The 13,304-nt window shown below is 40.3% G+C and overlaps 1 non-coding gene across 1 annotated transcript; it reads right to left on the bottom strand.

Moving 5' to 3' along the window:
- Nucleotides 1-9,545: 9,545 nt before the first annotated feature.
- LOC131925878 (U1 spliceosomal RNA) lies at nt 9,546-9,709 on the bottom strand. Its single transcript, XR_009383378.1, has one exon. It is a non-coding gene; the product is annotated as a U1 spliceosomal RNA (small nuclear RNA).
- Nucleotides 9,710-13,304: the final 3,595 nt, after the last annotated feature.

Raw genomic sequence — 13,304 nt, forward strand, 5'->3', positions numbered from 1 at the left:
AAGATGATGCAGCACTGTCTATGTGGTGACATGAGGCTAATGCTAAAGGCTGTGTGATGTGGTACTAGTCTCCATAGTGTTAGTGTGAGTCACCTGAGCACAAGTGCTGCCATCCTGAGATAGACATCTGGTCACCTAGGCAGCTGTGAGGCAAGCAGGGGTGCTGATGGACAGGCTGCTCAGAGAGATGATGTGTATCCCAAACACACAGAAAGAACAGTGCAAGACGTTATCATGCTGCTCATTACTGCAACAGAAAATGGACTACCGAGTGGCATAAATAAAGAATAGAATAGCTATATATTCTTGCAGGCCAGGGTGTACTGTTAAACTTCTGGAACACTGATGGGACATCAAAAATCATCATGTTAAGTGAAATGAGACTCAGAGTAACCAAGTTTTCTCTCTTATGCAGGAGGGGAAAGGGGGGAATTGGAATATATTCTGCACAAAAGCAAGAGGGTTATCTGTTGAGAAGGAAGGGACTAAGCCAGAGGTGAGCAGGGGCCATGGGGGAAGGATGTGGGGAAGGGATACAAATGACAACAAAATTATGACATATATATTAAAATGTCAAAATGAAACTGATTACTTTGTGTGCTAACCAAAACATATTAATCAAATCGACAACAAACTTAAACTGGGAATATATATATACATACTTGGGTATATGTAGATATACATATATATATATATATATATACACATACATACATATGTATATAATGTGGATTTTTAATAATACACAAGCCACAGACTATGGGAAAATAATATCATCAATACAATATTTGTCAAAAAAGAACCTTTTGAAAATTCATAAATAATACTAAAAAAAGAACAATTTAAAAATGCTATGGAAAATAGGCATATTAACTCAGTATAAGACATTTTATAAGTAAAATAGGCAGAGTCAATAACAACATTTAAAAGTGATTAGCACATTAGGAACACAAAGGACAGCCAAAACATGATGTTACTTCACATGGACCAGAAGGCCAGAGTTTAGACAAGAGCAGCCATGTGCATGGGCGACAGTTCTTGTTTTCTCCTGGTGGGAGGCCCGTCACTTTAGAGATCTATTTCCCATTTGCATGTTGTCCCAAATACCTACTTATGACCAGGCAATACCATTCCTATATTTACCCACTACCCTCCCAGGCTTCCTCACATCCAGCAGTGCTAGGCCTGGACTTCCCAGTCAGATGGAGTTCCATATTGCAGAATGAACACTACACTCCAACAGGAAATCCTTCCAGGAGCAACCACTACAACTCAGGACTCTGGGGATTGGTATAATAAAGACTTTCAGACCAGATTTTTGTTATCTCTATTTAACAGTTGAGTTTAAAAATGGGTGGGATGTTTGCAAAGCTAACATTTTTATACAACCACCCACAGCACATAAAAGTTAAACTTTACATCCCTGTGAGTTTCTATTCTAAAGAAAAATGGGAATAATGTCAAAATCTGAATTTTCCTATTCATTTTTTCAACTAAATGTCATTGAAAAGCAGCTTTGTTTAGAGTATCATTGCATTTATTTATATTGTAATTTGCTAGGTGAATGTGGATTGTTACAACAAATGTTTTATAAATTATGTTTAATTATATGTCTTTAAAATAATTCCCTGGGAGGTGGAAATGGTTCAGCGCACACGTGCGCACACGCACACACACACACACAGAGAGATGAAGAGACACACACATTTGCACACACAGAAAACCCATAAAAACACAAAATCAGAAACTATAATATGCAAGTAAAAGAACTGTAATGTAAAAACATGTGCAGACAAAACATTAGGAGACTAAAAAAAAAAAAAGAACTCCAAAACTACTAGTGAGTTCATTTGGTGTTGGTCAGCTACTGCTGGGCATGGGGCTCGCCCTTCAGTGTGCTTTGTATATCCTGTGAGACTCCATAGGAGAAAACTAGTTTTCCCTTTGCCAGGGGTTATCAATTGGAGATAGCTTCTAGATTAGGGCTGGGGGTGTGTCTACTTCTCTTCATGTCACTGGGACCCCCATCTGGTGCAGACCTGTGCAGGCCTTGTGCATGCCACCACTATCTGTGAGTTCATGTATGTGTCAGTCCTGCTGTGTGTAGAAGGCCTTGTTTCCTTGGTGTCTCCATCCCCTCTGGCTCTTCCACTCTTTCCACCTCCGCTTCTGCAGGGTTTCCTGAGCGCTGAGGGGAGGGATTTGACGGAGATATCCCATGTAAGGTTGAGTGTTCCAAGGTCTCTCCTTCTATGTACATCAGGTACTCTAGTTGTGAATCTCTATATTTGTTCCCTTCCTAGCTTCCTCATCTATAAAGTGAAGGTGATGATAACTTCTTAAGAACTACTCCAGTCCTATGGGGTTAATCAATAGCACCTCAGCTGTAAGCGTGTCTCAGAATTCCCATGTCTAACACCTTGCCAGTTCTCTCTGTTCTGATTATGGTGGCACAGATGTCCTCCTGGTCATGCTTTCCTCACCACCGTGACCTTAGATCTTTACCCACCATCAAGAGCCATTCGGGCCATGAATAAATATTAGACTGATGGTTACCTTAGTCTTTACATCATGGGAACACGGTAATAATGCTTCATTTGTTTTGTTGAAGTCTTATACATAAAACACTGTATTGTTCTGAATGTATTAGGTCATTTAATCCTTATAAAAAGATATTGGTTGTGTTAGAACCCTCACTTTCTAGATGGAAAAATATAAAATTTTTTACAAACCCATCTATGAATAGGAAGCCAGATCATAACTAAAATCTAACCCAAGACAGTTTGGTCTGAGAAGCTAAAAGCTACACACAATGAGCCTCTACAGGAATAATAGTGTTTTTATATTTTCCAACAAGAGAGTAGGGAATAGCAAAAGTAAAAGAACAATTTCTGAGAGCTAGTGAGCACCCATCTCCACTGAAGGACAGTCACAACACTTATCTTGAGTCCACCTGAGGGCAGCAGGGCTCCTGATCCCCAGTGTCTAAGAGACTTGGTATAAATGATGTGCTCACAGACTAGGGAGTTAACTTAGCAGGTAAAAGGCTTGCCATGCAAGTATGGAGACCTGAGTTCAAGTGACCAGAATTCAGATTAAGCCAGACACCTAGAGCAAGCACATATAATTCCAGCACCTTTACAGAAATATGGAAACAGAGACTGGAAAATCCCAGAAGCCCATGGGCCAGCTAGCTGGGGAACACAGGAGAAAAGCAACAGTGGTCTTGTCTCAGCCAAGATGTGAGGGAAAGACCAGCACTCGAGGTTATCCATGAACTCCACACATGCACATACCCACCTATGCACACATGAATGCAGCACGCATACACACATATACACACAATCAGCTGTGTGTTCATGTCATGTATGATGAACTAGCTTCCTGCTGAGAACAGAGGTCCTCTGAATTTCCCCATGAGGACTAAATATGCCTAAACACCAGGACATAGTATCTTTCCGTGAGACTCTTGCCGATATTCATATACCTTAATCAAGCAAGTTCACTCTCACAAGAGAAGAGGGAGCTTTTTCCTTGAAGTGTTAATGAATTCACCTAGTGATGGAGACCGAATAACTAGCCAGGTCTGACCCACAAAGCCACCCTTTCTGGTATGCCTGGCAACTTCACAGTAGCAACCTACAGGGACTAAGTGATAACGACCGAAGCACGGCAGGTATTCCAGACTCTTGTGGCTGGGGAGAACCCAAAGCATGATTACTACATTCCATTTCCACTGAGGTTTTCTTTTCTATTATCCTTTCTCTGGTAGTTACTTCTCATTCTGTCTTTTGCATGGGCATATGTTGTTTGTTAGAACCATGTCTCTGATTAGAATACTAAAAACCAAGGCAATATCACCTTAAACTTTCAGACATAGCAATAAAAAATATGAGGGTGAAATTGAAAACTAGAAAGGGAAGAACTATATGGTCATAAATAGTACATATCGAATAAGTTCTTCATGGCAGTGGCAATTATGCCTAAAGGGCACGAAACATATGTGAGTTACCAGACATTCCTTTAAGAAAAGCTACTGCTAGCCACAGTTTGTAGACAGCACAGGAAATGTCCCAAGGTCAAAAGGCAATGAAATGATGGGTCCCAGATTCAAGCTCTATCCTTTGGAATCCAAATACCACACACAACCTCCTCTGGAAGACTGGTGCTGGTGGAATTGTTTCTAGAGAGAGGGATAGCATTTTATCTGCCCTTTAAAGTTTTCCCAGTGACCACCTTTTAATCAAACACCCGATTGTCATCACTAGGTGACAGCTGCATGATTCTTCTGGTTCCAGACCAAGTACAGATCTGTCGATGGTCAAAAGCATGCTGTCATCACTTCCTCCATTCTGCGCGGGAGTGGCTGCCAGGTCGAAGCATAGAGCCATCACACATTTTCTCCGCAATCCAGGATTTGTGTCCCTAGAAAACAGTTGTTTCAGCTGAGTCAGCCCCAAATCATTAAGAGGTGGAAATTCTTTCAGAGGTGCAGAGAGAGACAGGATCAGCCACACTGTGAAATTTTTGTCCTTTCAGTTACAGTGATTACTAAGACTTTCAAGAAAGTGTTTTATGAAAGGCTTTTATAAACAGATGCATCCTGGCTTGGTGTATGAATGAACACCTCCCACAGATTCTGGGCAAGAAAATAAATTTCATACAAGATGATCTGCTCGTTTCCAGATACCACTTCTCCTTCCTACTCAACAGTGAAAGCAGAGTCACTAAGTTGCCGAAAGAAGTAGAGGCTGGTCCTTTCAAATGCCAGCCCTAAGTCCAGAGTACTCCGGTGCACACTTCCATGCTTTGATCAGCTGTCTGACTTTGGAGAAGTTACTGCTCTTGCCATGGCCTCCATTTCTTAAGTATTAGAATAATAGATCACTTAAAATAATAGAAAACATTTCCTAGGTCTTCCATGAGTGTTCAGTGAGTTGTATGAAAACGACACACAACAGTGCCAGGAAAAGAAGTGGCATATAATGATTCACCATTATGGTTTCATACATGAGACCTGAAGACAAAGAAGAATAAACATCTTGCCTGGAGACCAGGAAGCCAACAAGTGAACAGCAGGCATCACGTGACCCATTTGCTTTCTACATACATCATCTAGTGTTTTATATCTTGTCTTTGACACATACAAAAGCACTAATTAAGAATAAATGTTTAAGATCTTTCTGCTCCATCTTTTGGCTATGATCCCTGAATCTTTGGTGCAGGAGTTGTGTTGTCGCTGTATTAGTTGGGGCTGGCTACCACATGATCATGTATTCTTTATAGTTTGATTACATGTAGCTTTCTGTAATGGTCCCCATCTGTTGTTGCAAAGAGATATTTCTTTGATGAGAGATGAGACCTATATTTTAGAAATGTTTAGAATGTAGTTAAAGATTATACTGGTTCAGTAAAGTGGTGGTTATAGGTTCCCCTGCAAGATCTGTGAGTTCACTAGTCATGAGAAGTTGGCATTGTTTCCCTCTTGCCGAGTGGGTCTTAAGTTCAATTAGAGAGGTGTGGTTATTACCATGGTACGTGTACCACGTCTGTGCTTTTAGGGTTATTGTGCTGTGCTGGTCATTGCTGTAGTGCTTATGCTTCATAGCCAGGTGAGAGTATTGATTGAGTCCCTCATTTGGAAGCTTGCATGGTACTCTTCCACACCATGAAACTAGTCCTCAGGAAGAAAGCCTTCAGATCAGTTCCAGTTCACTGGGCCTCTCGACCCTATGTCTAAAGTGCATGGTGTTTTATACCTCTCAGGAGCAACCAAGGGCAAAAGCCTGTAATGTTTTAGAAGTCTCTTGGACAACCCAGACCAACAACTAAAAAGATGGTTTCTCATATTGGGGTTTTTGTTTGGTGGTCTTTGGCTGTCAACCCAGATGGGAAAATTTCATTTAATCTATATATGTTTATTTATGCACAGAATTACATGTATTATAGGTTTTTAATAGATTGTTAATACTATAATTCCTATGACTTTTTCAGATACCCTTATTTCTATTTTAATACATAAAAAAGAAGGAGAAGGGTTTTTTAAAAGTTATTTGAAAAAAGAATAAATGTTTAGGGGCTGGAGAGATGGCTCAGTGGTTAAGGGCATGGGCTCCCTTTGAGAGACAGGATTCATTTCCCAGAATCCACATGGTGGCTCACAACTATATGTAAATACAGCTCTGGGGGACCTGATGCCCTCTTCCAACCTCTAAGGTTACTACTTGCATGTGGTACAGTTACATACATGCAGGCAAAGTCATAAAGTAAATATAAATAAATCTTTTTAAAATGTTTTAGAGAACGAATGTTTTAAAATGCGCATTACATGAGGGGAAAACTTCATCTGCCTTTAATATATAGCTTAATTTAGGTCATAAGCATTTCCAGGTATGTAATTGGAGGACTCTGAGAACAGTACATGAGCCACGTCATATTTCAGAGGCTGTTAGCCTCTTGATGAGAACAGTGTAGGACATGTGTCTTAGATTTCTGAGATTATGATTTCATTGCTGCGCATGAGTGAAAACTGATTTCTTTCCTATTCAGCTAATTTCCTCTGTAAATGGGCATCAGCAGAGATCCTCTTAATAAAGTATGGAACATAAAAATGGAAAACTGACTATTTGTTTCAGCCAAATAGATGAAAAAGAGTGTAGTCACAAGCACTGGCCACACATCCATCAAAGGGAAATGTCAAAATCAATGTGTGTAGCCATGAAGGATGCTGCAGTCGAAGGCTGGCCTTGCTGCATAAAGCAGGACATATGAAAGCCCAGGACACCATCTGTGCTATGAATTACCTTTCCTTTTCCTATTCACTACCTCCTGCCTTTTTATTTTAATGATAATGAAACTCTGAATTAGGTATTACATGTCAACCTGAAGCATGTCTTGAGTGCCCTTGCATTTATCACCAAATACAGGGTCCATCACCTCAGCACACATTTACAGGCTGGGCTGCATCCCATCTACAACAATGCACAAGGACAGAGCAGAAAGATTGGAAGCTGACAGTAAGCACACTGATGTAATATATATACTGTGTCATGCTGTCAAGTCAGAAAACACTGAAGGACCCAAACACTCTTTTCACTGAAGCAATGCTTTTTTTTTTTTCCTGAGATTTTCAGAAAGAGATTGATTTTTAGATTGTCTGAAGGTATATTATTGGTATCACTTCTGGAGAGATGCCAGAAATTGGTCCTTCATAAGTATTTTCTCAACCATTTAGTTATGATTCTAACATATCACTTATATTAGAATATTGGATTAGTTCTGTCTTAAAATGTTGTATGAGTTATGTCATTGAATACAAAGAACCATAAATCAAAAATAGTCGTTAATTACTACAAAAGTATCAGAATGTCCCAGAATAATTGCCAGTGACATTCAGTCTCTTCTTCTGCATATATATTTATACATTTATCTACTCGAGTATTTAGATCTTGTTAGAGAAACAAAATCTACTTTTCTCCCCATGATACTCAATGACTAAGGAAGGTAGTAAATATATCCAAAAATTTACAATGTATAGTACCTGTAGCATAATGATCTCAAATCATGTCTTTGAATAACTGGTCACTGTAGTCAAAAGATTTCCTGTGTCCCACCCAGCCCACAGTCAGGGCAAATCTCTCTCACCTGTGGTCCCACAGTCACTTATAAAATAATCACTCAGAGGCTTAATATTAATTACAAATGGTATGGCCTATGGCTAAGAATTCTTGCTCTCTAGCTCTTTCATTTTAAATTAACCCGTTTCTATTAATCCACGTATTACCACATGGCCATGGCATTACCGGTCTGCTAGCATGTTGCTCCTTGGGAGGCAGACTGGCGTCTCCTCTGCCTCTGTCTTTCTTCTTCCTGTCTCTCTCTTGGATTTCCTGCCTGGCTATAACTTTACTCTCCATAAGCCAGAGAAGCTTCTTTATTAACCAATCATAGCAACACATATTTACAGTGAACAGAAAGACATCCCACTACAGGTCACTCATAAATTATTAATCCAGCTTTATAGTTCATATAATGTAAGCATAAATGTAATGTGAAGTAGAGAAAGTGTACCTCTGTATCAACAAATGCTGGAAGATGTGAGAGAAGAAGAGGTACACATAATATGCCCTGAAAGACTTATTAGAGAGAGTGCAAAGCAGAAAAGACACCAAGCAATTCAAACATAGATGCCAACAAAATGATAATAAATGCTGGGGAGAAGGCCAGGACTGCTGGTGATACAGCAAACTGGTACAACTACTGTGCAAGTCAGTGTGGAGATGCCTCAAAAAGCTAGAAATTGATACAGTACACCACCCAGCTACACCATGCTTGGGAAGACACCCAAAGGACTCTACTACAGAGACACTTGCTCATCCATGTTTATTGCTGCTTTATTGACAATAGACAAGTAATGGAAACAGCTAAGACATACATCAACCTGTGAACTGATAATGAGTATGTGATATATTTACAAAAAGAAATGCTATCCAATTATTAAGAAAAACAAAATTATGAAATTCACAAGTAAATGGATGGGGCTGAAAAGAATCATTCTGGAGAAAAGTAGCCCAGATCCAGAAAGACAAACATCATGTGTCTTCTCTCATTTCTGGATGTTAACTTTGAAGCTTCAGATACATGTGTTTCATTTGGAATACCCATAGAGGTCAGGAAATTAGTGAGAGGCTGGGGACAGGGGGACGGACGTTCAAGGGAGGGGAAGATAGAATTAATTGCCATAAAGGCTTAAAAGGGGAATATAAGATGGGGTTAAATTGGGGTAGAAGCTGGGAGGACAGGGTAGAAGAAGGAATACAAGAGGGGATAAAGAACACTTAAGAGCTTTTTAAAAAGCCATATGGAAATCTATCTACTACTGTAAAGCTTCCATATGTGTGTATATGTTTCTGGGGATGTGTGTTTTAAACATATATATGTTAAAAATATGGAGTTACCCTATAGCAGGATGACAATGCCCCTAAAAATATCATAAGCTAACTAATAAAATATTGAGAATTGGTTACTTCTTTAGGAAATTTTAGCCAGTAAGGTCTCATAAATTCATAAATGCCCAAACATTACAAGCTACTGCCATTGCTCCTGGCTACCCACTAGAACTTGACAGTAAGACCCAATTGCTGAAGACATCACATGCTTGACTAACACAATATGGATATGGAAAGCTGGTACCGACCTGGAAGCTTTATTCCTACTGGCTAGTTTTCATAGTGCTGGGAGGTGTTATATACAGTATCTGAGATAGAAAAGTAATTGATGATACTTACCCAATTATGAACCCTGGGAGTTAAAATAACAATTGGCCTGGAAAGACAAACCCACTGGTATAAGGATGCTATAAACAACATGGGAATGACCAACAACTTTCTGGTTAGATTTTAGTCTCATTCCACAAGATGAAACCCATACCTGGCACCATTGTAGGCCAAGAACTGGTAGCTAGACAGGCCATAGACCATATGGGAGAACTTACTATTATTCTGCCAGATGTACAAAACAGTAAACTGACTCTTTTTTTTTTTCTTAAGGGGAGAGCGCGAACACAGTCCCCCACTACCACAAATTATGCAGTCGAGTTTCCCGCATTTGGGGAAATCGCAGGGGTCAGCACATCCGGAGTGCAATGGATAAGCCTCGCCCTGGGAAAACCACCTTCGTGATCATGGTATCTCCCCTGCCAGGTAAGTGTAGTAAACTGACTCTTAATGAGATATCATTATACTCTTAGAGTAATACATGTCTCAATCCTCATCAGAGAAGCTTGTATTTGCAGTAGGTGGTGATTAACACAGAGACCCACAAATGTTCAAGGTGCAGAGAATAACAGACTGCAGAATGCTTAGCTCTAAATGGGGCATCTATATCACAACCCTTCCCAAATCTCTCAAGGACCATTGTGGAAGACAGGGAAGAGTGTAAAAGTCAGAGGTGGTAGATGACTATAAGAAAATACTGTCTTCCAGACATAGCAGGGAACATATGAACTCACAGCAATTTTGACAGCATGCACAAAGCTTTTACAAGTTCAAGTCAGATCAAACTCCAGCATGAAGAAGGAAGGTGGTCACAAAGTCACATCCCTAGCTAAGCAACTGATAGTTGCCTAAGAGGATTGTCCTTGGTAAGTTGACCATGCTCCAGTGGAAGCCACACATCCAAGAATATATTGGCAGCACAAATTGTACTTGATGGACATATTTGGGGAAAAAAGGGAGAAAAAGACACAAAGTTGGGTGAGTAGGGAAGGGAAGGGGTATAGATCTGAGAGCAGTTGAGGCAGGGAGTGAGCACGGTCAAAACACGTTGTACAAAATTCTCAGAGAGCTAATAGAAATATTTTTTAACAAGAAGAATGTAGCACAGCCACTTCTCCCCTCAACACCTCCTTAGCCGAAAGGGGGAAAGCCTATCTCCACGAATTCTCAGACTGAATGCTCCTGGGTCCTCAGCTGAAAGGACTGAGTTCCTGTCTCCCTCCACCTTATACACCGTTCTCTGCCCATCCATATCACTTCCTGTCTCAACCTTCCTAGTGCTGGGGTATTAATGGTGTGTGTGCTTCCCAAATACTGGAAAGAAAGGCGTGAGATCCCAAGTGCTGGATTAAAGGTATGTGCCACCACTACTACTGCCTGGCCTCTATGTTTAATCTAGTGGCTGGCTCTGTCCTCTGATCTTCAGGCAAATCTTACTTGTTACTTGATATAACAAAATATCACCATATTTCCAGGTTTTTTATTATAAGACCAATTAGGATTTGTGTCACAGAAGATGGGGGAAAGGGATGTGAAACTGTCCTCTGGGCGTGGCCGAGCCAACTTAATCATGGCTTTACAATAGCTGCAGCTCTCTGCAATGGGCCCACATAAGACTGGACCTATCAGTAGTCCATCATGGAGGAGTCCATAGGTCTCTACTCCTCCCTGCTGAAATATCTGATACTGATGGATTCTGGGGGAGGAGCGGTCATTGTCTTCAGTTGGGTACCAACTAATGATCCACTAATCTTTAATGGATAACTCAAAGCCCATGGTCGTATAGATGATCTTGCTTAAACTTAATGGGTCTAGGGGAAAAAAAAGAAAACTTTAAAAGGGAATTATATAGTGGGAGGGTTAATGGGGTGGATGAAAGTCAAGAAAGGATGGGGGATTCCAGTAAACAGAATACACTTCATACACACATGAAATTGCCAAAGAACAAATTCAATAAATGTTTAACAACTAATAATCCAGCTATCTGCCACTGAGATGCTATGAATTTGATCTTATTTGGAAAGTGGTACTGATGCAGTTCATTAAGGAACCAAGCTAAGATCATCCTGAACTAAGATGGGCACCCAATGCAATGAGAATGGCCTTCCGAAGGGAGCAGAAGGGATAAAACGCACAAACAAGACACCAAGAGAAGGTGACTGCACAGGATAGAGTGAAGTATCAACACACCAGTGAGTGACAAGGGTTGTCGGCCACCAACAGACACCCAGAGTGGGACAGGGAACAGCCTCTCATCTCCAGAGCCTGCTGAAGGAACTGATACCTACCGCAGCTTTGATTTCAGCCCAGTGCCACCCACGTGATGAAATCATGAATTCCTGTTGTCTCAAATCACCCACTTGAGGCAATTTCTTGCAATAGCCACATGGCTCGGATGTAGAGGGCTTATTCCAGCGTTGGAATTAGCAGTTCTCAGTTGGGCATTGTAGAAATGTATGCTCCGTATTTGTGGTGTTTTTGAATTGAATTTACCTTACTTGCATGATACGATTCAATGTTTCAACTAGGAATGAAAATTTTTAAATGCCACGTTAATTTTCTTTCTCATATTTTCCTTAGAAAATACTGCCAGAAGTCCATTTGGATTTCATCAAAGGTCTGGTTGACTTAAGATTCAGTCTCTTAGGGAAGGAAAAACAGAACGGGGAATTAGCTTGAGGGCCCCATCAGTGCCTGAGCTAGCCACAGTAGAGACCCTTTTTGTGACAAGGTTGCCCTCAATTTTACTCTTACATTTATGACTCCCATTACCCTTTCCACTTGTGACATTCCTATTTGCCACTAATTGACCAAATTAATCAGTGGGATGGGAAATAATCGCTCACTAGCTGTCAAGCAAACCTCGTCACTCTGTGACTTCCAAGGGCTCAAAGCCATTCAGTTCAATTAGCCTCATTGTTTTACACACAGTGCAGTATGATCACTGGCAAAATTCCTTCATGCTTTGTTCTCTCTTTCTGCCCCATGAGACAATGAGACATCTTAATAAATATGCCAAAAATAGATCCAGACCTGACCATGGTGAAACTGCTGCCTTTGAAGGACTCTGGGATCTGAGATTATCCGCTGAAAAATTTCTGTCCTTTCCGAGCCCCCTTGTAATGTCTTCAGGGAAGAAAGAACAGATTTTCTGGTTGTCCTAAAAGATCAGTGGCTAATTACAGCTAATTGCAGTCAACTTTCACCTATCAGTGCTAATGGAAGGCATCCCTGATGCTGGCAATCCCCACTGGGCCACTTTCCATTAGGTTTCAGCAAGTAAAAGCACAAAGGGCGTTTATAGCACAAGGCATTTCTCCAAGTTCTTTAGGAAACTCCTGAGCAAGTCAGGGGTTAGCTTCTAGGCTGTCTAAAGGTAACATGGATACATTCCTGTTAACCCCTTGGTCATCACATCAGCCTTACCATTACAAGTACACTCAGTCTCAAATTAGAACATAATTCACAATCCTTAACAGAGAGAGCTAAGAAATGACTGTTAAATAAATAATAAATAAATAAATAAATAAATAAATAAATAAATAAATAAATAAACAAACAAACAAACAAACTTCCAGGGCACTTGTGACCTTAAGCCTGGAGTCTGACTTGAGATTGATGGTGATAATTAATAATTAATAATCATAATAGCAACAACAGTAAAACTTCCCATTGCTGGGCACCTTTTACATACCAGGTACATACTGGAAATAATCCTGCAAGGTACTGTTATCTTTCTTTTACAAACAAGGAACTGAGGCTCATGGAGGTTATGTAACTGACCTTGTGCTACCCAACAGCAAATGACCAAATAGCTTACTCTATTTAAGCAGCTATACTAAAATGCTTTGGGGACTCCTTAACAGATTTATTTCTCACAGTTCTGGAGAGTCCAAGAGTGAGTCACTGGCAAAGTCTGTGTCTGCGTGGGCCTATTTATTCCTTTATTATGTCTTATAGACAGCACCTTCTCATTGCAAGACACATAAATCCCTTATACCTATTCTTAAAAGGCACTAATTCCTTTCA

Source organism: Peromyscus eremicus, chromosome 15 (genome assembly GCF_949786415.1).
Source record: "Peromyscus eremicus chromosome 15, PerEre_H2_v1, whole genome shotgun sequence".
NCBI classification, from domain to species: domain Eukaryota; kingdom Metazoa; phylum Chordata; class Mammalia; order Rodentia; family Cricetidae; genus Peromyscus; species Peromyscus eremicus.